Below are 27,979 nucleotides of genomic sequence, written 5' to 3' on the forward strand. Positions count from 1 at the left end.
TTACCTCGCTTCTGGTAAAACTGGAAGGACCTCTAATGCACTAACTGCTAAGTTTTCCCCATTCTGCCTCTGTAGATAAAGTCCTCTAGTTAAAATATCCTCCTCATCAAGGGGACCAGGCATAGTTTCTGCTTGTCCTAAAGAAATGAGCTTCAGTTCCCTGATAGCCTGTTGGGGTTAATGTAGAGCATGAAATCAGCTGTAATACTTGGCTCGCCAAAATGTAACACGAAGGCCACTGAGGGCAGGGAAGGTTTTGGAGAAGGGCGTAGGCCTTTGGAATGCCGAGGCCTGCGTGACCACTCTGCCCTTGGAGTGCCGTGGGGACTTGCCTTCCCGAAGCTTTCCTAGCCCGAACAGCCGCCCTGTGATCTCAGAGATGTAGGCATTGTCCTTCAGGCTATGTTTAGCAGAACTCGTAGACCACGCATATTAGCCTATCCCATAGTATCTTTCCGTAAACAGATCCTTCCAGTTTCAGTAAGACCCCTTGTCACACATCATGTGCTTGAGAAACGGTGGTAAGGATTTGTGATTATCCTGAAGGACCAATAAAAGCCGGAGCAAAGAAGAGCAAGGGTCTTCGCCTCTGAGTGTTGACCCTCTTGCCTTCTCTCTTTCACAGCAAAGTTCGGAGTAATCTTTCATCCATCGGTACAGGGATTGCTGGCCATTCCCAGCAATAGCCCACAGAATTATTCAAATAAGCCAAACATATTCTCCCCAAAAATCAGGGTCACTCCATCCTCTTGCTACAAAGCCTCCTACAGATCTTGGTTGTTCACTGTGTTCCTTTGTGGTGTGCAGTACCCTCCTCCCGTGGGCTGTGAGTTTATATGACTAATAAACTCTATTGATCTCTTCTGTGCAGTTTTCATGTGTTTGCCAGCCCCATAATCCTGAAGCAGGAATCCCTCCTTATCAACACAGTGAATAGGAGACAGTTAAAACACCTGTATTTTTGCCAAACTCACTTAACTTGTACTTTATTTGAATATTCTTTGAATTTTCTGAAAACATAATCATGTGTTTGAAAGTAATGTCAGTTTTATTCCTCCCTTTAAAATTCTTCTGTTATTTATTTTTCTTGCTTTATTGAACTAGCTAGGACTTCCAGTACAATGTTGACTGTAAGTAGAGATTGTGGAAGTTTTTGGTCTTTCCCAACCTCAGAAGGAAAGTTTCAAAATTTTGCTCCTAAGTTTTTTGTTTGTGATAGTATTTTTTTGTAGATACCATTCATCAGATTAAGTGTATTCCCTTCTAGTTCTAGTTTTCTAATAGTTTTCACCATATATGTTAATCAGATCTTCTTAGGTACTTTTTCTGCATCTATTGAGATAATATTTTTCTCCTTTGTTCTATTAATGTGGTGAATTACACTGATTGATTTCTCATATACTAAACCAACCTTATATTCCTGGGTTAAACTTAACTTGATTATTTATTTATTTTTCTAATTTAGAATTTTTGCTACTGTGTTATTGAGTTATTTAAACTTCTTATATGAAACATAACTTTTTATATCTAACGATGACTTTTACCTTAAAATCTACTTTTTGTGATATTAGTTTTGGCAGCATTCTTTTGATTAGTGTCTCCCTGCTATGTTGTAGTCCACCTTTTTACTTTTACCTTTACATTAAAAATGAGTTTTCAAAAAGCAACATGTAGTTGTTGGAAATAATTATCTTTTAATTGTAGCATTTAATCCATTTTTGTGGGATGTATTTATTAATATATTTTAGCTTAAATTTAATACCTTGCTGTTCACTTTCTCTTTGTGCCACAATTGTATGTCGTCCTTTCTTTCTCGCCTTCTTTTGTATTATTTTCATTATACCCCTTTATATTAACCTTATACTTAAAGAGTCTTTCTTTTAGTCCTCCACATTCCCCTTTAATATGGCATTTTGCACTATGTACATTAATGAAAATTTGAAACAAACGAAAAGAACTTTAGTCAAACTCCCCTCCCTCCTCCAGCTTTATTGGATAGCTTAAAATTACATTTCTATTTTCTAGGACTTCAGTTGCTTTTCCCATCTGACTTTTAAAAACTGATTACAGCAAATGAATCAGTTGTCTAAGTGATATAAGTACACAAAAATAACATCTTGATTTCTGTGAAATGCATTTCTCTGCAATTCCTGAATAACTCCAAATTATACTATCTCTGAGCGTAGATGTTTACTCTGGGTTTTAGATAGAGTCTTTGAAAAAATTTGTTCTGAACCTTTGATATCACCTTATGTATATCTAACATCAAGGCTGTGATGCAGTTTTTTCTGTTTGGGTCTTTATCCCGATTTTTCTTGCACAGCCATTTATTTTGTTTATTCCCATTCAACTGTATGTTCTATGTAGGGCCTGATAAAGATGTTACTTGATGTTATTTAATAGCTACTGAGGTCAGATAATCCAAGGCAATCATTATACTAAAATTAAAATTATTTATGGAAGCTCATAGATACTTCTAGAATTGGTTTTACCTCCTACATGAGAACATATCCAAGAAACCCAGAATGGTCTTACTGGTTCAACTCAACTCTTCTCATTCATTAATCCTTATTCACCAGTGGCATGGAAAGGGGGTTCTTTTTTTTTTTTTTAAAGATTTAATTTATTTATTTGACAGAGAGAAAGACAGCCAGCAAGAGAGGGAACACAAGCATGGGGAGTGGGAGAGGGAGAAGCAGGCTCCCAGCGGAGGAGCCTGATGCGGGCCTTGATCGCAGGATGGGATCATGCCCTGAGCCAAAGGCAGACACCCAAAGACTGAGCCACCCAGGCACCCCAGGAAAGGGAGTTCTTTAACAAAGCATTATACATACCACCTCTATCAAACTCGACATAAACTCTATTTTTTAGTTAAATGCAGAAAATTGATTTTTCCCCCCACCCCTTTCCTCCTTTTACGTGGCAAGTAAAGCTCACTGGCCTGGGAGTAGCTTCTATCTGCCAACCTTTGGCCAGTGAAGAGGATTCAGAGAAAATAATACAACCATCAATCAGAAAAAGGAAGGGCAACAAATGAAAATAAACTGTGGCTTCAATTGTGCATTCCTGTGCAGGGTGCACTGACTTGCCACAGCAATAACAGTTGACTTCACTTGTCTGTGGCAGTTGATGGCTACGTGACCAGTTTCACCACACCTATAGCACTTTGCTCTGTCGCAGTCTTTCTGAATGTGTTCAGATTCTCCGCAAGAAGAGCACTGCTGCTCATCCACGTGGTCACAGCCACGAGTCAGATGGCCTGGTTTGCCACAGTTGCAGCAGCGTCGCTCTCGATCTCTCTTGGGCTCCCGGCAGTCCTTGGCCATGTGGCCGCTTCTACCGCAGTGATAACAGGCATCGTCCTGAAGATCACAATCCTTGACAAGATGACCAGACTCACCACAACAATAACAGATGTCTGGAAGAGGTGAGGAAACAACCCGGAAACTTCTATCCGAGGTAAAATCACCTCTGCCGCAGCTTCTCATTCCATGACCGTGGCCTCCATTAGCAGGGCACTCCAGTGGCTAGACCTTCCACACTTGAAGCGCTCGTTGGTGCTCAAGGTTGCAGAAAGATCTTTGGCATCTAGGCAGGCCTGCAGTGGCAGAGACTCTGACACGGGCCAGCGGAAGGCAGCTTACGAGGTAGTGGCTGTTTATTTTTAGGGTCCTTTCCTGTGCCACACATGGATCTGCACCCATACTTAAATATTCTTGTAGTATTCATAGTAGCTACCCTAAATATCTTCATGTGTATTCCTGATATCAAAGTACTATAAATTAGTACTTTTACCTCTTCCTGGACAGTTTAATACCATAACATTTTTGGACTCCATTTACCCTCTTTTTATCTTATATATTATCTTTGTTATGAATCTTAACTCTCTATTTTTAAACCACTAAATACATTATTAGTAATAATCAATACTAATTTTTGTGTGCTCACATATTTACCCTTTTGCCACTCTTTGTTTTTTCCCCATCTGCAAATTTGTTCTCATTTTCTTTCTGCCTGAATATCATCCTTTAGTAATTCTTCAACTATGTGACTGCTGTTGGCAGTTATTTTCCGTTTTTTTTTTTTTTTTGGTCTAAAAATGTCTTTCCTTTTTAATGGGTATATTTATTATATACAGATCTATAGTCTGGTCATTTTATTTTTTACTAACTTGAAATTATGCCAATGTTTTCTGGCTTTCATTTTTTGTTTAAGAAATCACTTGTCATATAGCAATACAGGCCTACCTCAAGAAGCAAGAAAAATCTCAAACAACCTAACCTTACACCTAAAGGAGCAAGTAAAAGAACAACAACTGAAGCTTAAAGCCAGCAGAAGAAAGAAGTTAATAAAGATTAGAGCAGAAATAAATGATATGGAAACTAAAAAAACAGTAGAACAGATTAATGAGAGCAGAAGCTCATTCTTTGAAAAAAAATAATAAAATTGATAAACCTCTAGCCAGTATAATCAAAAAGAAAAGAGAAAAGACTCAAATAAATAAAATCACAAATGAGAGAAGAGAAATAACAACCCACACCATGGAAATACAAACAATTATAAATGAATATTATGAATAACTATATGCCAACAAATTGGACAATCTGGAAGAAATAAATAAATAAATTCCTAGAAACATATAAACTACCAAAACTGAAAAAGAATAGAAAACTGGAACAGACTGATAACCAGCAAAGAAATTGAATCAGTCATCAAAAAACCCCAATAAACCAAAGTCCAGGGCCGGACGGCTTCAAAGGCAAATCTACCAAACAGTTACAGAAGAGTTAACATCTGTTCTTCTCAAACTATTCCCCTCCCACCAAAAAAAATGAAAGGAAGGAAAACTTCCAAATCCATTCTATAAGGTCAGCATATCCCTGATACCAAAACCAGATAAAGCTCCACTGAGAAAGAGAATTACAAGCCAATATTCCTGATGAACATAAATGCAAAATTTCTCAATAAAAAACTAGCAAATCAAATCCAACATTACATTAAAAAATTAATCATCATGATCAAGTGGTACTTATTCCTGGGTTGCAAGGGTGATTCAATATTTGCAAATCAATTAATGTGATACACTGCAATAATAAAATAAAGGATAAGAACCATATGATCATTTCAATAGATGTGGAAAAAACATTCAATGAAGTACAACATCTATTTATTATGAAAATCCTCAACAAAGTAAGTTTAGAGGGACCATACCTCAACATTCTAAAGGCCATATATGAAAAACTCATAACTAATATCATTCTCAAGGGGAAAAACTGAGAGCTTTTCCTCCACAGTCAGGAACAAGACAGGGATGTCCATTCTCATCGCTTCTATTTAACATAGTACTACAAGTCCTAGCCATGATAATCAGAGAACAAAAAGAAATAAAATGCATCCAAATCAGCAATGACGAAGTAAAACTTTCACTATTTGCAGATGACATTGATAGCCTATGTAAAAAACATGAAAGACTCCATCAAAAAACTATTAAAACTGATAAATGAATTCAATAAGGTCGCAGGATACAAAATCAATGTACAGAAATTTGTTGCATTTCTTTACACCAATAATGAAGCAGCAGAAAGAGAAATTAAGGAATCAATCCTATTTACAATTGCACCAAAAAATAAAGATAACTAGGAATAAACCTAACCACAGAGGTGAAAGATCTGTATTCTGAAAACTATGAAACACTGATAAGAGAAATTGAATATGAGACAAAGAAATGGAAAAACATTCCATGCCTATGGATTGGAAGAACAAATACTGTTAACATGTCTATACTACCCAAAGCAATCTACACATTTAATGCAATCCCCATCAAAATACCAACAGCATTCTTCACAAAGCTAGAACAAACAATCCTAAAATCTGTATGGAACCACAAAAGGGCCCGAATAGCCGAAGCAATCTTGAAAAAGCGATGCAAAGCTGGAGGCATCACAATTCTGGATTTCAAGTTATATTACAAAGCTATAGTGATCAAAACAGTATGGTACTGGCACAAAAATAGACACAGGGATCAGTGGAACAGAATAGAAAGCCCAGAAATGAACCCACAAGTATACGGTCGATTAATCTTCGACAAAGCAGGAAAGAATATCCAGTGGAAAAAAGACAGTCTCTTCAACAAATGATGTTGAGAAATCTGGACAGCAACATGCAAAGGAAAAACCTGGGCCACTTTCTTACATCATACACAAAAATAAATTTAAAATGGATGAAAGACCTAAATGCGATACCTGAAACCATCAGAATCCTAGAGGAGAACACACAGGCAGTAACCTCTTTGACAATGGCCAGAGCCAATTCTTCCTAGATATGTCTCCTGAGGCAGGGGAAACAAAAGCAAAATAAACTATCGGGACCGCATCAAAATGAAAAGCTTCTGTGCAGCAAAGGAAACAATCAACAAAACTAAAAGGCAACCTTCAGAATGGGAGAAGATATTTGCAAATCACAAATCTGAGAAAGGGTTAGTATCCAAAGTCTATGAAGAACTTAGACAACTCAACACCCCAAAAACAAATAATCCAGTTAAAAATGGGCAGAAGGCACGAATAGATATTTTTCCAAAGAAGACATCCAGATGGCCAGCAGACACACAGAAAGGTGCTCAACATCACTGATCATCAGGGAAATGCAAATCCAAACCACAGTGAGCTATCACGTCACACTTGTCAGAATGGCCAAAATCAGCAACACAAGAAACAACAGGTGTTGGTGAAGCTATGAAGAAAGGGGAACACTCTTATACTGTTGGTGGGAATACAAACAGATGCAGCCATTCTGGAAAACACTATGGAGGTTCCTCAAAGAGTTAAAAATAGAACCACCCTACAATCCAGCGATTTCCTTAGTAGGTATTTACCCAAAGAATACAAAAATACTACTTCGAAGGGATACATGTACCCTGTAGGTTTATAGGGTTATAATGTTTATAGGAGCATTATCTACAATAGCCACATTATAGAAACAACTCAAGTGTCCATGGACTGATGAATGGATAAAGAAGATGTATAATACATACAATGGAATATTACTCTGCCATAAAAAGAATGAAATCTTTCCATTTGTAATGACATGGATGAAGCTAGAAATATTACGCTAAGCATAATAAGTCGGTTAGAGAATGAGAAATACCTCATGGTTTCACTCATATGTGGAATTTAAGAAATTAAAACAAATTAGGGCACCTGGGTGGCTCAGTTGGCTGGGCAACTGCCTTTGGCTCAGGTCATGATCCTGCAGTCCTGGGATCGAGTCCTGCATAGGGCTACCTGCTCACTGGGGAGTGTGCTTCTCCCTCTGACCCTCTCCCATCTCATGCTTTCTCTCTCTCTCAAATAAATAAATAAAATCTTTAAAAAAAAAGAAATTAAAACTAATTAGCAAAGAAAAAAAAAAGAGAGAGAGAGAGACAAATGAAGAAACAGACTCTTAACTATTGAGTCCAAACTGATGGTTACCAGAGGGGAGATGGGTGGGGGGATGGGGGAAATAGGTGATGGGGATTAAGAAGGACACCTGTTGTGATGAGCACCAGGTGTTGGTTGTGTGCAAGTGCTGAATCACTATATGGTACACCTGAAACTAATATTACATTGCATGTTCACTAACTGCAATTTAACTAAAAAGTTGAAATCAGGCACCACTCTTCTATTTGCTGCTTTATAGAAGAAAATACAAATTTAAAAATCTGTTTTTAACTTTTTCTTCATTTTTGGTTTTTAGGAGTTTTAGTGTAATGTGTGTAGGAGTGATACAGTTATTATTTATCCTGCCTGAAGTTTGTGGGTCTTCTTGAATCTATATAGATTGATGTGTTTATTCAGTTTGGGGAAATTATCTTCCATTATCTCAACCAATATTTTGTTTTCCTCATTCTTTGTCTTCTCTCCTTTGGAGACTCAAACTACATATATATGTGGTGTTTTCACTGCATTCTCAATGGTCACTTAGGATACAAAATTGCCTACATTAAATTGAGGAATGACAGTCAGAATCTAATAGTGAAAATATCACTCTAGTAGTTCATGTGAAGGAAGGACAGACTGGAGGCAGAAAGCTTTCTGTGTTTCCTTCACTGGCTTCCCTTTCTCCTCCCATTTTCTAAATTTGGGTATTCCTCAAAGTTGTGTTTTTGTCTTTCTTACCTTCTTTTCTTTCTACACTCCTGTAGTCACCTCTGCATAGTTGTCTATGAGATAAAACTTTCCAGTTCTCATTCCCTCTTCCAAGAACCCATGCTGCGGTTGAAACTGCCCGCTATATATTTACTCACACTGCAAACCAGGGCACTTAAAAACAAATTTTCTTCTGTCTCATTTTAGTTCTGTCCTCTGACTTATAGTTTCTGTTAATGGTATGATCGTACATCAGCCACTGGGCTCATATCTCTCATCTCTTGCTCCTTCCTCCATTGATTCCAACATTTCACAAGTGACAAAACTTCTAGCATTTTTATCCACATTATCTTCCCCATCCTTCTTTCTATTGCCAAAATCCAATATCAACTCTCATCTCCTGGACTATTGTAAATTTTTAAACTGGTCTCTCTGTATGGTCTCTTTCTATTCTATCCACCTAATAAAAAGTTTCCAGGTTATTTTCCTAAAGACTCATCATATATTGGTGTATGTATATATAATAGAATATTACTCAGCCATCAAAAAGAACGAAATCTTGCCATTTGCAACCACATGGGTGGAACTAAAGGGTGTTAGGCTAAGCAAAATAAGTCAGTTAGAGAAAGACAAATATCAGAGGATTTCACTCATATGTGGAATTTAAGGAACAAAACAAACGAGTAAAGGAAAAAAGAAAAAAGAGAGAGGCAAAGAAACAGACTCTTAACTATAGAGAGCAACCTGACGGTTTCCAGATGAACATATGGGAAGGAAGGAAAAAAAAAAGAGAGGGAGGCAAACCAAAAGAGACTCTTAACGATAGGAAACAAGCTGAGGGTTGCTGGAGGGGTTGTGGGTGGGGAGATGGGGTAACTGGGTGATAGGCGATAAGGAGGGCACGTGATGGAATGAGCACTGGGTGTTACATGCAACTGATGAATCACTAAATTCTACCTCTGAAACTAACAACACGCTATATGTTAATTAAATTGAATTTAAATAAAATAATTGAAAAGACTGATCATATGTTATTTGCCTGCTCAAAACATTCAATGAGTCCCCTTTGTTTACTGAGTAAAGTACAATTCCTTAGCGAAGCATTCAAAGCCCACACAAAAGTTCCCTACCCAATCTCCATATTTCTCTCTCATCATACCTCAACAGAGACATTCTGCTTCAGTCACATTGAACGAATTGTCATTCCCTATACATATTCCAAACATTCCTTCCTTAGAATCTTCGTTTGGTGTTTTTTACCTTTCACCACGAAAGCATGTGACAGTGAACAGCATTTCTTCACCAGCAGAGTGACAACTATCTTTAGGGACATGAAAAATACTTCACACTTAAGCCAGATCACATCATGTACTATTTTACTTTCATCCACCAAATTGTTTACCTTTAAAATTAGGTCAAAATTTATAGAGACACTCCTTGGAAACATAAGTCACTTAATAATGACTTGAAATTTGGCAGAGAAAAGTAACAAAGAAGAGGGGTATTTATGCATATACATTTTAACTGAATGGAAATAGAATGAAAAGACCTGAAGTTCATTTAATATCATAGTGTACAATTTTGTGAAGCCTTTACTAAAGAGGTGTTAGACTTATTTCACTAACAGACTTAACTGATTCATTTTTATATGGTAACTTCTTTTTTTTTTTTTTTTTTTAAAGATTTTATTTATTTATGTGACAGAGAGACAGCCAGCGAGAGAGGGAACACAGCAGGGGGAGTGGGAGAGGAAGAAGCAGGCTCACAGCGGAAGAGCCTGATGTGGGACTCGATCCCGGATCGCCAGGATCACGCCCTGAGCCGAAGGCAGACGCTTTAACGACTGCGCCACCCAGGCGCCCCTTATATGGTAACTTCTGGTATTAGTAAATTTTTACCTCATATTGTAAGTCCGTAGGCTTTCTTCCCAAGTAGAAACTATAAGGGCATGGATGTTAAAAGCATAAAGTGAGGGGGTAATAATAACTTTTTTTTTTTTCCTTAAGATTTTATTTATTTTTCGACAGAGATAGAGACAGCCAGCGAGAGAGGGAACACAAGCAGGGGGAGTGGGAGAGGAAGAAGCAGCCTCATAGCGGAGAAGCCTGACGTGGGGCTCGATCCCATAACTCCAGGATCACGCCCTGAGCCAAAGGCAGACGCTTAACTGCTGTGCTACCCAGGCGCCCCTAATAATAACTTTTATACATGGTGCTTCGTGTTTGCCAGGGATTAGTCTAACAGCGTTACTTGTATTACCTCATTTAAACCTCACAAGTACCCTAAGAAGCAAGTAATAATGATCATTTTTATTTTACCAAAGAGCAAACTGAGACATACAGAAATTAAATAATTTGTTCAGAGTCACGCACATAGCTATTATGTAAATGTGAACCCAAGAAATCTGGCTCCAGAATTTATGCTCTTGTCTACTACGCCATATTATGTAAACTTCATTTTTCTAATATATTCGATCTATGGAGAGAATAACATTCTTTGGTAAGGAAGGTAAGGTCTCCCTTCAGAATTTAATAAATATTCAAATTCTACTGCATCTGTCTACTCTGGGATTGTTCTATTTGCCCTTTATGATCTATGGGCCTCCTCCCTCCTTTTGCTCTCGGTAGTAACCAACCGTCACCTGCCAAGCTGATGCGGCCATCTTTACCGCATTCATCTTTACCGCAACATCTCTGCACCTCTTGTCTCTAATCTCGGCAACCTTGTAAAAAGCCCATCTACTACGAACTTCTGAGAAGACTGGACTTCTGGTTTTATTTTTTTTTTTTAAGATTTTATTTATTGAAGACAGAGAGAGAGAGGGAGAGAGCACGAGCAGGGAGGAGGGGGCAGAAGCAGTCTCCCCACTGAGCAGGGAGCCCAATGCGTGGCTCCATCCCAGGACTCTGGGATCATGACCTGAGCCAAAGGCAGAGGCTTAATTGACTAACTGACCAACCCAGGTGCCTCCATGGACTTCTGGTTTTATACTTTCATTCGCTTTTAGCATATATTTCTCCTCCATTTTGATTATGTATCCTCTGCCGAGAAAGGCAAAACCTCAGTGCTTCCCAATTTCCCTCCATACTACCCTAGTTAATAGGTGTTATAATAGTTAATAGATATTATATGAAATAAAAGGACTTTTCAGGGAAAATAAGTTTGGGAAATATTGGCTAAAATCTTGAATCTGCCCCTTACTAATTGTATGAACTTGCTAAAATGATTTCATCTATCTGCATCTCATTCTTGTCCTTCAATAAAATGAAACTAAATGTATTATCTGCCTCACTGATTTGTTGCAGGTATTATACGAGGTAATGCATGTAAATCACTTTCTACTATGCTTTACTCATAATTTGTATTCAACACACGTCAGCCGCTATTATTAAATTATGACTATTACTATTACAAGCCGGGACACAGCTACTAAGTTTGAGCTGTGTCCAAGTCTGCAATCTCCTGGTAGAGGGTTGTAGCTCAGATTTACACGCAGTGGATCCCCAATTCTGCTCTGTGGATGGCTGACTCAGAAGCTCTGCAAATATTGTTTAAAAATACAAATGCCCATGTTCTGTTCCTGGAAATAATGATTTAATACATTTTGTAAATTATTTTTTATAAAATTCCATTTTCAATAGAACCAACTTGCAGTGAGATTTGGGAACCACTAATTTAGAAAATAATATTCATCTTCCTTAGCACAGCATTCAAGGCTTTGCATGACCTAGCTCTATCCTGCCTTTACATTCTCAGCTTCTGCTGCAGTGGTAGGGAATACTTTTGAAATAAAAGCTTTGGAACCCCACATAGTATTTAGAAAAGAAGAGTTGTAACTGACAGGTAAAAATCCTCCAGTCATTACAAAGGTTTCCTGTGTTCTACGACTGAGGTTTCGAACCTGGGCATATGAAGAATCACTCGGGGCACTTGTTAAATATACATATCCCTGGGCTATGCTCTGAGAGTTTCTGGTGGAGCAAATCTGAGATAGGACTTGCGGAAATATACATTTTTAAAAAGACCTCTAGGTGATTCCAATGAGGAGCCAGTCTTGGAAACTATGGTGTATTTTTCTCTTGGTCTATATTTCTTGAGAACAGAGACCAGATATTTTTTTACTCCTTTGTTTTGTCCAAAAAGCAATAGCCCAATGCTGACAACTAGGTCCTCATTTATTGATCCAAGTAAGAAAGAAGGATTGGTTGGGTGAGAATGGGAGATAAGTTTTTGCTGTGCCACTACAATGCCTCAATTTGTACCAGACATATTCTCCTCTGGAATGAAGAAGGAGAAACAAGGCAACGAACTATTCTATTGTGACTCCCTTGATACCACTTGTAAGGTCACGAGAGATGTAGACTTTATGTTCTTTGATGGAAAGTCCAAATGTAGGCTACTTAGCCTAGCAGTATCCAATTGAAATTGATTTAATTTTTTCTATTCGTTGTCCCTATCTATGAAAGCAAGGTGAATAAACTATTCAAATCCAAAGTTATATAGCATTTTAATTAACTACACAGGCTTTGGAGTCATACTTCTCGTAGTCAAATACTTTCTTTACCTTTTGCCAACTGTATAACCCCAGGAATGTCACTTAAACTTTCCGTGCCTCAGTTTTCTCAACTGTAATATGGGGTAATATTAGTACTTATTTCCTATGATTGTGAGAATTTAATGAGATAATAAATATAACTCAAACGATTCTTGACACATAGGATGTACTATTTCCTTGTTTGTTTATTTCCTTGTAACTAATGAAGAACTTTGTACGTACCTATATCAGAATTTCCGTAGAATTCTAATCCCTTTCCCTAAGGTACATGCTTTTGTGAATTAAACAACCTCTCAAGTGGAAGCTGCATTTTCTAAATAGTGACAATGGGCAAGATTTAACAGTGTGTTCTAGAGGTGGGGTTTCTAATTACAGGTACTTGATCACGTTTTCACCCTTCTGTGAAAAGCAGGAAAAATAAGATAGTATAATTGCCAAATGTCATTTCTTAAGGATTGTCCTTTAGACACAGATTTATTTCATTCCTACATTTTTGTTTTGGACCAAAATACCCACTTTAAGGGAATGACATACCATAGTTTATCGTATTTTTTTAAACTTCCCATACTTAAAAAATTTCTTTTAATGACAAATTTATGTCAGACCATGGTACGAAGGCCTATGATCGCTATGAGATCCACTTAAAGCTAAAACATCAAAGCGAAAGTTCTCCCTTCCTTTGGCTATTTACGAGTGCAAGTACCCATTTCTTTCAGATGTCTTTGAATGGGATTTTGTTTTTCAGCTGACAAATTCCAAGAGTAGCTGCCCCCTTGACATTAAACACAGCAATAGACTTTGTGCAAACCTTGGATAAGAGGCAAGATGCATGATGATGGTGGCAGAGAGATTTTATCAGTTAAGCAATTAAGACATGAGACTATTAGAAGGGACTATTAATTCTGTTATTTAATGCTTTCACATTAGCTTTATCAGAAAAGAGTTAACTTCTTATGTTGCACTGAGATATATAAGGCATTTAAAATGCTTCGCAACGATTAAAGCACTAGAGAAAGGCAAAACATCATCAGATGACACTCTCTTGAAAATTACTTCCTTTGTTTTTTTATTTGCCTCCCTCATACTTTTAATTACATGGATATGACTTTCCATGTGCTAGAGGAAAGCCTTAGGCTATGTGTTTGGATACTCCTAAAACACTATTGTTAAAACCTCAGTTATGTTTAAAATTGCCTTAAAAGAACAGAATTTTTTTTATTTGCTAGTAAAACAATATTCTTTGAAATTTCTTTACTTTTCAATTTTTTCAAATAAGTATTACGTATATAAAAATAAAATATAAAGATAGTGAAATCATTCAATGTAGTTGGAAATGAAAATCATATAAACCAAGCTTGTTTTATATCTGATTACCACTGGGTGTCAGCAACGTATGACTTTCAACTGACAATCTCTAAATAAAATTGTAGAATAGTCAAGTTTATTTTGTGTTAGTATTTGACTTAATATTTGTTTTCATTTGAGATTTTTATTACTGAACGAATTTTTAACTATACAGTAGTGATCATTTTAACCCCTAGATGATGCTTCATTATCATCATGCTATTACAGAACACATACTAAAGGGCACTTCCTTGTAATTGTTAAACTATAGAAATTAAAGAGCTCAAGATAGTAAAAATGTAACCAACCTGTTAGCTTACGGTTTGTGTGTGTGTGTGCTTGTCTACATGTGTGTTTTGTAGATTCAAATCATTTAAATATCAAATAGATCAGGATTGCTCAGAAAACACATTAAAGAAGCCATTCATTGATTCAACCCTACAGTCGTACACTCAACACACATTTACAGAATGCTTACTGTGTTTTAGGATCTGTTCATGGTACAGGAAATAAAGGGGTGACTAGGACATCATCCCTTCTCTCAAATTGTTCAGTATAGCTGGGAAGACAATTAAAATCACAGTTACAGGGGAAGCATTCTGTGATATGAATTATGGGAAGGGGAGACTGTATAGTACTGGGTTAAGTGATCTGCCTCTGGAGTCTGGCTTGGACTCCCATCCCTGGTTTTATTGGTTATATGATCCACTACAGGAAACAGGAAACCATAGGAAAATATGAGAACAATGTCTCACCAAATAGAGAATATCAACAAAGAGAATATGTAAAAAAAACCCAAAACCAAAACAACAAAACAACAACAAAAACAAACCTAAGTAGAAATTCCGGAGCTGAAAAGTACAATAACTGAAATGAAAAATTCACTAGAAGGGATGAACAATAGATCTGAGGAAACAGAAGAAACGATCAGTGAAGTCAAGATAGCTCAATTGAGACTAGTGAGTCTGAGGAACTAAAAAGAATAAAAGAATGAGGAAAAAGGAGTACAACCTCAGAGACCTGTGTGACGTAATCAAGCATATCAACATATGCATAATGGGAGTCCCAGAAGACAAGGACAGAGAAAAAAGAATACTTAAAAAATAATGGCTGAGAACTCCCCAATTTTTTAATGTTTTTATTTAAATTCCAGTTAGTTAACATACAGTGTAATATTAGTTTCAGGTGTACAACATAGCAATTCAATAATTCTATACATCGTCTGCTGCTCATCACAAGTGCACGCCTTGATCCCCATCACCTATTCCCCGCCCCCTCACCTCCTCTCTGGTACCCATCAGTGTGTTCTCCAGAGTTAAGAGTCTCTTTCTTGATTTGCCTCTCTCTCTTTTTCCCCTTTGCTCATTTGTTTTGTTTCTTAAATTCCACCGGTGAGTAAAATCATGGTATTTGTGTTTCTCTGACTGACTTATTCTGCTTAACATACTACTTCTAGCTCCATCCATGTCACTGCAAACGGAAAGATTTCATGTTTTATGGCAGAGTAATATGGCAGTATATATATATATATATATATATATATGGTGTATATATATATGACATCTTCTTTATCCATTCCTGAGTTGATGGGCACTTGGGCTGGTTCCATAATTTAGTTATTGTAGAGAAAGCTGCTACAAACATTGGGGTGCATGTATCCCTTTGAAGTAGTATTTTTGTATTCTTTGGGTAAATACCTAGCAGTGCAATTGCTGGATTGTAGGGTTCCTCTTTGAGGAACCTCCATAGTGTTTTCCAGAATGGCTGCATCTGTTTGTATTCCCACCAACAGTATAAGAGTGTTCCCCTTTCTTCATAGCTTCACCAACACCTGTTGTTTCTTGTGTTGCTGATTTTGGCCATTCTGACAAGTGTGACGTGATAGCTCACTGTGGTTTGGATTTGCACTTCCCTGATGATCAGTGATGTTGAGCACCTTTCTGTGTGTCTGCTGGCCATCTGCATGTCTTCTTTGGAAAAATATCTATTCGTGCCTTCTGCCCATTTTTAACTGGATTATTTGTTTTTGGGGTGTTGGGTTGTCTAAGTTCTTCATAGATTTTGGATACTAACCCTTTCTCAGATTTGTGATTTGCAAATATCTTCTCCCATTCTGAAGGTTGCCTTTTAGTTTTGTTGATTGTTTCCTTTGCTGCACAGAAGCTTTTCATTTTGATGAGGTCCCGATAGTTTACTTTGCTTTTGTTTCCCCTGCCTCAGGAGACATATCTAGGAAGAATTGGCTCTGGCCATTGTCAAAGAGGTTACTGCCTGTGTGTTCTCCTCTAGGATTCTGATGGTTTCAGGTATCGCATTTAGGTCTTTCATCCATTTTAAATTTATTTTTGTGTATGATGTAAGAAAGTGGCCCAGTTTTTTCCTTTGCATGTTGCTGTCCAGATTTCTCAACATCATTTGTTGAAGACACTGTCTTTTTTCCACTGGATATTCTTTCCTGCTTTGTTGAAGATTAATTGACCATAGAGTTGTGGGTTCATTTCTGGGTTTTGGGTTTTCCATTCTGTTCCACTGATCCCTGTGTCTATTTTTGTGCCAGTACCATATTGTTTTGATCACTATAGCTTTGTAATATAACTTGAAATCCAGAATTGTGATGTCTCCAGCTTTTTCTTTTTCAAGGTTGCTTTGGCTATTCAGGGTCTTTTGTGGATCCGTGCAAATTTTAGGATTGTTGGTTCTAGCTCTGTGAAGAATACTGTTGGTGTTTTGATAGGGATTGTGTTAAGTGTGTAGATTGCTTTGGGTAGTATAGACATGTTAACAATATTTGTTCTTCCAATCCTTGAGCATGAAATGTCTTTCCATTTCTTTGTGTCATCTTCAATTTCTTTCACCAGTGTTTTATAGTTTTTCACCTCTTTGGTTATGTTTATTCCTAGGTATCTTATTGTTGAAAACTCCCCAAATTTGATGGAAACACATTTATCTACACAACCAAAAAGCTCAATGAACTAAAAAAAAAAACCTCAAAAAGTCATACCTAAACACGTTATAACTAAACTGTTAAAAATCAAAGATAGTGAAACTTGAATGTAACAAAAGAAAAGTGACTCATCACGTACAAGGGATCCTCAGTAAGATTAACAGTTGATTTCTCTTCGAGACCATGCAGGCTAGCAGGAAGTCAGATGACATAATCAGAGTGTTGAAAGAAGAAATTTTAAATTAAGAATTATAAATTTTGCACAACCGTCCTTTAAAAACAGGAAAAATTCAGACATTCCCACATAAAAACTGAGAGTCCCTTGCATACCTTCCCTACAGGAAATAATAAATAGAGTCTTTCAGGCTGAAATGAAAAGACACTAAATTGTAAATCAAATCCACATGAGGAAATAGAGAGACCAATAAAAGTAACCACATAGATTAATATAAAAGACAGTATAAATGTATGTTTTGTTTGTAAATCCTTTTTTTTCCTATCTTATTTAAAAGTCAGCTACACAAAGCAATAATTACAAAATTGTCTTTTGGGGAATAAAGTTTATATAGATGTAGCTTGTATGACAATAACAGCCCAAAGGAGGGAGGAAGAAATGGAATAAAAAAGGAGCAACATTTTGTATCCTATTAAAATTAAGGTGGTATTAGATTGTTATGAATTAAGATGTTAATTTTAACCCCCAGGGCCTCCACTAAGAAATAAATAAAAGAAATGACAAGGGCATTAAAGTGACACTCCAGAAACTATCTATTTAACACACAAAAAGGCAGTAATGGAGGTATAGAGAGAAAAAAAAATAAACCATAAGAAAACAAATGGCAAAAAGGCACACATATATCTTACCTAATCAGTAATTACATTAACTGTAATGCATAAAGCACTCTAATTAAATGGCTGAGATTGATAGAATAGATGTCTTTTTTTTTAAGATTTTATTTATTTATTTGACAGAGAGAGAGAGAACAGCAGGGGAGCAGGAGAGGTAGAAACAGACTCCCCACTGAGCAGGGAGCCTGATGCAGGTCTGGATCCAGGACCCTGGGATCATGACGTGAGCCAAAGGCAGTTGCTTAACCAACTGAGCCACCCAGGCGCCTCAACAGAGAGGGGAGGGGGGTGGGGGAATGGGATAGGCCGGTGATGGGTAGTAAGGAGGGCACGTATTGCATGGTGCACTGGGTGTTATACACAACTAATGAATCATCGAGCCTTACATCGGAAACCGGGGATGTACTGTATGGTGACTAACATAATATAATAAAAAACCATTAAAAAAAGAATAGATTTCTTTTAATGAGACAATTATATGTTGTCTACAAGAGACACTTGAATTTCAAAGGCACAAACACATCAAAAGTAATATAATGGGAAAAGATAACTATGTAAATAGAAACAAAGGGAGATCTAGAGCAGCTGAAATAATATGAGACAATATAGACTCTACTGGGTTGAATAGCGTCCCCCCAAACTCATGTCCATTTGAAATCTCTGAATGTGACTTTATTTGAAAATAGTGTCTTTGTGGGCAAAATCAAGTTATGATGAGGCTATACTGGATTATGGTGGGTTCTAATTCAATGACTGGTGTCCTTTTAAGAAGAGGGAAAGTTGGACAGAGACACAGAAAAACTGTCATGTGATGACAGAGGCAGAGATTGGAATAATGCATATACAAGCCAAGGTAAGTGCAGGATTGGCAGCAATCACCACAAGCTAGGAATAGGCGAATGTCCCTGCTGACACTTTGACTTCAACCTTCTAACCTCCAGAACTGTGAGAGAACAAATTTCTGTTGTTTTAAGCCACTCAATTTGTGGTAATTTGTTATGGCAGTCCTGAGAAACTAATAGAGACTTTAAGACAAAAATTATTAAGAGAGACAAAAAGGGACATTTTATAATAATAAAAAGATCAATCCATCCAAAAGTTAGAACAATTATAAACATATAAAAATCCAAAAAGAGTCACGAGATACACGAAGCATAAACTAAGAGAACCGAAAGAAGAAATAGGCAATTCAACAACAGTAACTGGATTTCAGCACCCCACTTTCAATAATGGGTAGAACAACTAGACACATGATCAGAAATAGAAGACCTGACCAACATTATTAATTACCTAGACCCAACAGATATTTATAGACTACTCCACCCAAGAGAAGAATAAATACATATTCTTCTCAATAATGTAATACATCATATTAATATAATATGAAACAAAAAATATGTGATGATCTCAATAGACACAAAAAAATAGTTGACAATTCAATACCCATTAATGATAAAAACAATCAACAAACTAGAAATATAAAGGAAGTTTCTCAGCATGGTAAAAGGCATTTATGAAAAACTCAGCCAACCTTATACTTAATGGTGAAAGAATGGATATTTCCCCCCTAAGATCAGGAGGAAGACAGGGATGTCTGTTCTCACCAGTTCTATCCAACATCGACTGGAGGTTTTAGCTGGGACAATTTGGCAAGACAAGAAATACAACATATTCATGTAGAAAAAAAGTAAAACTATCCATATTTGCAGGTGACATGATCTTGAATTTACAAAATCCTAATCTATCCACTAAAAACCCCACTTTTGAAGCACTAAATAAGTTTAGCAAGATTGCAGGATATGAGAGCAATGTACAAAATTCAATTATATTTCTATACACTATCAGTAGACAATCTGAAAATGAATTTAAGAAAGCAATTCCATTTATATTTGCATCCAGAAGAATCAAATACTTGGGAATAAATTTAACAAAGCAATGTAAAACTTGTACGTTGAAATCTACAAAACATCATTGGAAGAAATTAAAGATCTAAATAAATGGAAAGCATCTTCTGTTCATGAATTGGATGTTTTAATGTTAAAATTTAATGTTAAAATTACCATTGTTAAAATGGTAATATTCCCCAAATTGAACTATAGATTTAATGCAATCCTGCCCAAATCCCAATATTCTTGCAAAAATTGACAAATTGGTCCTAAAATATTAATATGGAGTTAAACGACTCGGAACAGCAAAGATAAGCTTGAAAAAGAACAAAGTTGGAGAATTTATGTTTCCCTATTTCAAAACTTACTACAGAGCTACAGTCATCAAAACTGCGTGGTATTGCCATAAGGACAACAAACACAGAACAATGAAATAGCATTGAGAGTCCATGAATAAACTCATATTTATATGATCACATACTTTTCTATAAGGTTGCTAAGACTATTCAATGGGAGAAAGAATAGGTTCTTTGACAAAGGATGCTGGGACAACTGGATATCCATATGCAAAAGAAAGACGTTGGACTCCTATCTCACACCATAACCAAAAATTAACTCAAAAACGGATCAAAGACTTACATGTAAAAGTTAAAAATATAAAACTCTAAAGTAAAACCAGCGGGATGAATCTTCGTGAGCTTGGATTTGATCATAGATTCTTAGATATAACACCAAAAGTATACACAACAAAAGAAAAAAAAGAGAAGTTGGATTCTATCAAAATGAAGAACTTTTGTGCTTCAAATGACACTCTTAAGAAAGTGAAAAGAAAACCCACAGAATAGGAGAAAATGGCTGTAAATCGTATGTCTAATAGGGCTTTAGTGTCCAGAATATATCAAGAATTACGATCTGGAGATGGAGGAGGAGTTAAGATGGCGGAGGAGTAGGGGACCCCTTTTTCAGCCGGTCCCCCGAGTCGAGCTGGATAGGTACCAGACCAGCCTAAACAACCACGGGACCAGCCTGAGACGCAGGAAGATACATCTGGATCTGTACAAATGAATATCTCCAATGCTGAGTATTGAGGTACAAAGCAGGGAGCCATGAAACCACGCACAGATATTGGAAGATAAACGGAAGGGGGAGGGAGCCACCGCGTTCGGGCGCCGGGAAGCGGCAGCCACCTGCACGGGGGAGCGGGCGGACTCGCAGTCGGCACCCGCGAGAGAACAGACTGAGACCGGGAGCTCCGGAGCGCGGGCGGGGCGGCTGGCTGCTGGCGGCATTAGAAACACAAAGGACAGAGACGCGCCGGCCCTGGAAGTGAGGGCTGGGACGCCGGGTGTGGGGCGCACATCCCGGGACACTGCAGGGTTGAGCAGCACCAACAGTAACAGAGTTAAAGTGGCCAGAACATCAGTGGAGAACGGGCTGCAATCCCTCTGTTCTGAGACAGAGGCTGAAATTCGGCCGCTGCTGCTCTGACTCTCAGAAGAGGCACAGCAAACCGCCAGGGAAAGCCGCCAGAGAACAAAAGCCTGGAAATACCGGCTCACAGCGGGCCCATCCCCATCCCCCCTCGCAGGGGACACGGAGACTCTACCCAAACAGGGTTGCCTGAGTATCGGCGCGGCAGGCCCCTCCCCCAGAAGGCAGGCTGAAAAATCAAGAAGCCCACAACCCGGGCGCCTGGGTGGCGCAGTCATTGAGCGCCTGTCTTCGGCTTAGGGCGTGATCCCGGCGTTCCGGAAAGGAGTCCCTCATCGGGCTCCTCCGCTGGGAGCCTGCTTCTTCCTCTCCCACTCCCTTGTTTCCGTTCCCTCTCTCGCTGGTTGGCTGCCACATAAATAAATAAATAAAATCTTTAAAGAAGAAGCCCACATCCCTAAGATCCCTATAAAACAAGGGGCACGGCCTGGGACCCAGTCAATAATTTGGGCTCTGGAAACCCCGCAACCTCTCTTCATCAGAATGACAAGAAGGAGAAGCCCCCCCCCCCCCAGCAAAGAAAAGACAGTGATTCTGTGGCCTCTGCCACAGAAATAATGGATACGGATGTAACCAAAGTATCAGAAATGGAATTCAGAGTAACGATGGTCAAAATGATGAGTAGAATTGAAAAAACTATTAACGAAAAGGTTACTGAGAATATAGAATCCCTAAGGACAGAAATGAGAGCGAATCTGACAGAAATTAAAAATTCTATGAGCCAAATGCAGGCAAAACTAGAGGCTCTGACGGCCACGGTCGGTGAAGCAGAGGAACGTATTAGTGAATTGGAGGATGGGTTAATAGAGGAAAAAATGAAAATAGAAGCTGGTCTTAAAAAAATCCATGCCCACGAATGTAGGTTACGGGAGATTACTGACTCAATGAAACGATCCAATGTCAGAATCATCGGCATCCCCGAGGGGGTGCAGAAAAACAGAGGTCTAGAAGAGATATTTGAACAAATTGTAGCAGAAAACTTCCCTAATCTAGCGAGGGAAACAAACATTCATGTCCAAGAGGCAGAGAGGACCCCTCCCAAGCTCAACCACGACAAACCTACGCCACGTCACGTCATAGTGCATTTCGCAAATATTAGATCCAAGGATACAGTATTGAAAGCGGCCAGGGCAAAGACATTTCTCACGTACCAAGGCAAAGGCATCAGAATTACGTCAGACCTGTCTACACAGGCCTGGAATGAGAGAAAGGGTTGGGGGGTCATTTTTAAAGCTCTTTCAGAGAAGAACATGCAGCCAAGGATCCTTTATCCAGCAAGGCTGTCATTCAGAATTGATGGAGAAATAAAGAAATTACAGAATCGCCAGTCATTAACCAATTTCGTAACCTCGAAACCAGCCCTACAGGAGATATTAAGGGGGGTTCTATAAAGGTAAAAAGGCCCCAAGAGTGATACAGAACAGAAAGTCACAACCGATACAAACAAAGACTTTACTGGCAACATGGCATCATAAAAATTCTATCTCTCAGTTCTTAGTGTCAATGTAAATGGTTTAAACGCTCCCATAATGCCACAGGGTTGCAGATTGGATAAGAAGACATGACCCATCCATTTGCTGTCTACAAGAGACTCATTTCGAACCCAAAGATGCATTCAGACTGAGAGTAAGGGGATGGAGTACCATCTTTCATGCAAATGGACCTGAAAAGAAAGCTGGGGTAGCAATTCTCATATCAGATAGATTGGATTTTAAACTAGAGACTATAGTTAGACATGCAGAAGGGCACTATATTATTCTTTTTTTTTTTTAAAGGTTTTATTTATTTATTCATTCGACAGAGATAGAGACAGCCAGCGAGAGAGGGAACACAAGCAGGGGGAGTGGGAAAGGAAGAAGCTGGCTCATAGCAGAGGAGCCTGATGTGGGGCTCGATCCCACAATGCCAGGATCACGCCCTGAGCCGAAGGCAGACGCTTAACTGCTGTGCCACCCAGGCGCCCCTAGCACTATATTATTCTTAAAGGAAGTATTCAACAAGAGGATATGACAATTATAAATATATATGCCCCCAACAGGGGAGCAGCAAGATACACAAGCCAACTCTTAACCAGAATAAAGAGACATATAGATAAAAATACATTAATAGTAGGGGACCTCAACACTCCACTATCAGAAATAGAACACCCTGGCAAAAACTAAGCAAGAATCAAAGGCTTTGAATGCCATACTCGACGAGTTGGACCTCATAGATCTATATAGAACACTACACCCCAGAACCAAAGAATACTTATTCTATTCTAATGCCCATGGAACATTCTCAAGAATAGACCATGTTCTGGGTCACAAAACAGGTCTCAACCGATACCAAAAGATTGAAATTATCCCCCGCATATTCTCATACCACAACAGTCTGAAACTGGAACTCAACCACAAGAAAAAATTTGGAAGAAACTCAAACACTTGGAGACTAAGAACCACCCTGCTCAGGAATGACTCGATAAACCAGGAAATCAAAAATCAACTTAAACAATTTATGGAGACCAACGAGAATGAAAACACAACGGTCCAAAACCTATGGGATACTGCAAAGGCATTCCTAAGGGGGAAATACATAGCCATCCAAGCCACACTCAAAAGAATAGAAAAATCTAAAATGCAGTTTTTATATTCTCACCTCAAGAAGCTGGAACAGCAACAGAGGGACAGGCCTAATCCACTCACAAGGAAGCAGTTGACCAAGGTTAGAGCAGAAATCAATGAAGTAGAAACCAGAAGTACAGTAGAGCAGATCAACAGGACTAGAAGCTGGTTCTTTGAGAGAATCAATAAAATTGACAGACCACTGGCAAGACTTATCCAAGAGAAAAGAGAAAGGACCCAAATTATTAAAATTATGAATGAAAAAGGAGAGGTCATGACCAACACCAATGAAATTGGAAGGATTATTAGAAATTTTTATCAACAGCTATATGCCAAAAAACTAATCAATCTAGAAGAGATGGAGGCCTTCCTGGAAACCTATAAACTACCAAGACTGAAACAGGAAGAAATTGATTTCTTAAACAGGCCAATTAATTATGAAGAAATTGAGTCAGTGATAAACAACCTTCCAAATAACAAAACTCCAGGCCTGGACGGTATTCCTGGGGAATTCTACCAAACATTCAAAGAAGAAATAATACCTATTCTCCTAAAGCTATTTCAAAAAATAGAAACAGAAGGAAAGCTACCAAACTCATTCTATGAGGCCAATATTACCTTGATCCCCAAACCAGGCAAAGACCCCCTCAAAAAGGAGAATTACAGACCGATTTCCCTAATGAATATGGACGCCAAAATCCTCAACAAGATCCTTGCTAATAGAATCCAACAGTACATTAAAAGGATTAGCCATCATGACCAAGTGGGATTCTTCCCTGGGATGCAAGCGTGGTTCAACATTCGCAAATTGATCAGCGTGATACATCATATCAACAAGAAAAGACTCAGGAAACATATGATCCTCTCAATTGATGCCGAAAAAGCATTTGACAAAATACAGCATCCTTTCCTGATTAAAACCCTTCAGAGTGTAGGAATCGAGGGTACATTTCTCAATCTCATAAAAGCCATCTATGAAAAGCCTACAGCAAATATTATTCTCAATGGGGAAAAGCTGGAAGCCTTTCCCTTAAGATCAGGAACACGACAAGGATGCCCACTCTCGCCACTATTATTCAACATAGTACTAGAAGTCCTTGCAACAGCAATCAGACAACAAAAAGGGATCAAAGGTATCCAAATCGGCAAAGAAGTCAAAATGTCTCTCTTTGCAGATGACATGATACTCTATATGGAAAACCCAAAAGAAGCCACTCCCAAACTATTAGAAGTTATAGAGCAATTCAGTAATGTGGCGGGATACAAAATCAATGCTCAGAAATCAGTTGCATTTCTATACACGAATAACGAGACTGAAGAAAGAGAAATTAGGGAATCCATCCCATTTACAATAGCACCAAAAACCATACGTTACCTTGGAATTAACTTAACCAGAGACGTAAAGGACCTATATTCTAGAAACTATAAATCACTCTTGAAAGACATTGAGGAAGACATAAAAAGATGGAAAAATATTCCATGCTCATGGATCGGAAGAATTAACATAGTTAAAATGTCCATGCTACCCAGAGCAATCTGCACTTTCAATGCTATCCCGATCAAAATACCGAGGACATTTTTCAAAGAACTGGAACAAACAGTCCTTAAATTTGTATGGAACCAGAAAAGGCCCCGAATCGCCAAGGAACTGTTGAAAAGGAAAAACAAAGCTGGGGGCATAACAATGCCAGATTTCGAGCTGTACTACAAAGCTGTGATCACAAAGACACCATGGTACTGGCACAAAAACAGACACATAGACCAATGGAACAGAATAGAGAACCCAGAAATGGACCCTCGGCTATTTGGGCAACTAATCTTTGATAAAGCAGGAAAAAACATCCGGTGGAAAAAAGGCAGTCTCTTCAATAAATGGTGCTGGGAAAATTGGACAGCTACATGCAAAAGAGTGAAACTTGACCACTATCTCACACCATACACAAAGATTAACTCCAAATGGATGAAGGACCTCGATGTGAGACAGGAATCCATCAAAATTCTAGAGGAGAACATAGGCAGCAACCTCTATGACATCGGCCACAGCAACCTTTTTCATGACACATCCCCAAAGGTAAGAGAAACAAAAGATAAAATGATCTTATGGGACTTCATCAAGATAAAAAGCTTCTGCACAGCCAAGGAAACAGTCAAAAAAACTAAGAGGCAGCCCACGGAATGGGAGAATATATTTGCAAATGACACTACAGATAAAGGACTGCTATCCAAGATCTACAAAGAACTTCTCCAACTCAATACACAAGAACAAATAAACAAATCAAAAAATGGGCAGAAGATATGAACAGACACTTTTCCAATGAAGACATACAAATGGCTAACAGACACATGAAAAAATGTTCAAAATCATTAGCCATCAGGGAAATTCAAATCAAAACCACACTGAGATACTACCTTACGCCAGTTAGAATGGTAAAAATGGACAAGGCAAGAAACAACAACTGTTGGAGAGGATGTGGAGAAAGGGGATCCCTCCTACATTGTTGGTGGGAATGCAAGTTGGTACAGCCACTCTGGAAAACAGTGTGGAGGTCCCTTCAAAAGTTAAAAATTGAGCTACCCTATGATCCAGCCATTGCACTACTGGGTGTTTACCCCAAAGATACAGACGTAGTGAAGAGAAGGGCCATATGCACCCCAATGTTCATAGCAGCAATGTCCACAATAGCTAAATCGTGGAAGGAGCCGAGATGCCCTTCAACAGATGACTGGATTAAGAAGTTGTGGTCCATATATACAATGGAATATTACTCAGCTATCAGAAAGAACGAGTTCTCAACATTTGCTGCAACATGGACGGCACTGGAGGAGATAATGCTAAGTGAAATAAGTCAAGCAGAGAAAGACAACTATCATATGATTTCTCTCATCTATGGAACATAAGAACTAGGAAGATCGGTAGGGGAAGAAAGGGATAAAGAAAGGGGGGGGTAATCAGAAGGGGGAATGAAACATGAGAGACTATGGACTATGAGAAACAAACTGAGGGCCTCAGAGGGGAGGGGGGTGGGGGAATGGGATAGACCGGTGATGGGTAGTAAGGAGGGCACGTATTGCATGGTGCACTGGGTGTTATACGCAAGTAATGAATCATTGAGCTTTACATCTGAAACCGGGGATGTATTGTATGGTGACTAACATAATATAATAAAAAATCATAAAAAAAAAAAAGAATTATGATCTGACAGCAGAAAGACAAACAATCCAATTAAAAAATGGGCAAAGGCCCTAAATAGACATTTTCTCAAAGAAGATATATAAGGGCCAATAGGCACAAGGAAGGTGCTCACCATCATTAGACATTAAAAAAATAGAAATCAAAACCACACTGAGATACCACTTCACACGCACCAGGATGATGTAATGGAAAAACCCAGTTTTGTCCTTCTTCTGTAGGGAAAAACCCAGCTGTGTGCTTCTTTATTTTGTAAATCTCCTTTACTAATCACACAAAATGCTTCACTTCCTGTCACCAAATGTGTGAAGGTTTTTCCCTATAGCAGAAGCAATTCTCAGGCACAGGCAGGGTATTCAAATATTCAACTCAATTCTGACACTATCTACCTAGAGATAGCATCAGGTTTCACAGGTTAGGGGTTTGGTCCTAGAGGATGCCCCTTCCCCCCCACTTTGGACATCAATCACAAGCTCAGGCTATCACCTGAGCTTCTGACCAAGCAGCTATAGACTGGGTTTGATTACTTTGCTAGCGTGGCTCACAGAACTCAGGGAAACATTTTACTTACTAGGTCACCAGTTTATTATAAGAGGGTATAACTTAGGAACAACCAGATGGAAGAGATGCATAGAAAAGGGTGTGGGGAAGGAGCTTCCATGGTCCCCCAGGGGGCCACTCTCTGCGTACCGCCGTGTATTCACCAACCCCAAAGCTCTCTGAACGTGGTACTTTTGGGATTTTCCAGAGGCTTCGTCAGTGTAGGCACGATCGCTTGTTAACTCCATTTCCAGCTAACTGAAAGAGATCTGAAGAGGATTTTCACTTTTACAAAAAAGCCACTTCTGTACTAATGTCTTGTTTTTCATAAAAGTGAAGTGGCGTGATGCAAACTTTCAGAGAGCAGGAAAAACTCTTCACTTCACGCCACTTAGCTTATGAAAGGCTTCATGAAAATGCTCTCGTTTCAGATAGCCGGGGACACCTGCAT

At 38.5% G+C, this 27,979-nt stretch overlaps 1 pseudogene; it reads right to left on the minus strand.

Annotated features, from left to right (window-relative positions):
- Nucleotides 1–27,776, minus strand: LOC123797207 (uncharacterized; annotated as a pseudogene).
- Nucleotides 27,777–27,979: the final 203 nt, after the last annotated feature.

Source organism: Ursus americanus, chromosome X (assembly GCF_024610735.1).
Source record: "Ursus americanus isolate L20-20 chromosome X, mUrsAme1.1.p, whole genome shotgun sequence".
NCBI lineage: Eukaryota > Metazoa > Chordata > Mammalia > Carnivora > Ursidae > Ursus > Ursus americanus.